This window comes from Frankliniella occidentalis, unplaced genomic scaffold, assembly GCF_000697945.3.
Source record: "Frankliniella occidentalis isolate FOCC.00 unplaced genomic scaffold, Focc_3.1 Scaffold325, whole genome shotgun sequence".
Lineage (NCBI taxonomy): Eukaryota > Metazoa > Arthropoda > Insecta > Thysanoptera > Thripidae > Frankliniella > Frankliniella occidentalis.
Window position 1 is genome coordinate 249,193 of NW_026267449.1, and position 772 is coordinate 249,964.

Consider the following 772-nt stretch of genomic DNA (forward strand, 5'->3'; position numbering starts at 1 on the left):
CCCATAGCTGTGCCCTTCATGATCTGACAGTGTGCTACAACTTGCAGAAACTGAAATGAGGTAGAGGTATGTGAAGGCTTTCCCTGTCTCATAGCAATAGCGTTCCCAGATATTTCTTTCAACTAATTCTGACTAATTGCTTGCAGGTCTTGAATGTGAAGCCTGTGATATCTAGTTCCAAGTATACATCTACATGTACATTTAAGTCTTTCCAGACTCAGAGTAGGTAGACATGGGTTATCAGAGCCTTACCCGACAACACATCTTGTGGCTGCATAATTCAGAATGATACTCATTTTAATGTATGGCTTGTAACTGCTATGATGACACCCTTGCTCACCCTTAACCTTTTCCACTCTCTGTCTCCTCTCTTTCTGTTATCGTTCCATGCTGGGCGGTCCTTTCAATAGGACTAGGGAATGAGGCACAAAATCCCTGTGAGTCCAGACTGTGTCAAAGTGTCAATAGTTGGAACACCATACACTACAATGTATCATTCTGTCCGTAGTTTTAATTTCTTAATGATGTAGGTTTCTGACTTCACATATCATGGCAGCAGCCCTGATTCACAGTGAGTGTGTTGAACAATGCCTGCCTTCCATCTTGGTGTTGGTGGAGCAATCCTCTATATGTAGAATCCAGAAAGCCAGGAATTTTTATATGAAACCTGTAAGCAATTTTCATGGCAGCAGCATTGAGTTGCAGCAATTATTAAGAACTGCCTGCCTTCCATCTTGGCGTTGGTGGAGCGACCCTGTTTCTGTAGAGTCCA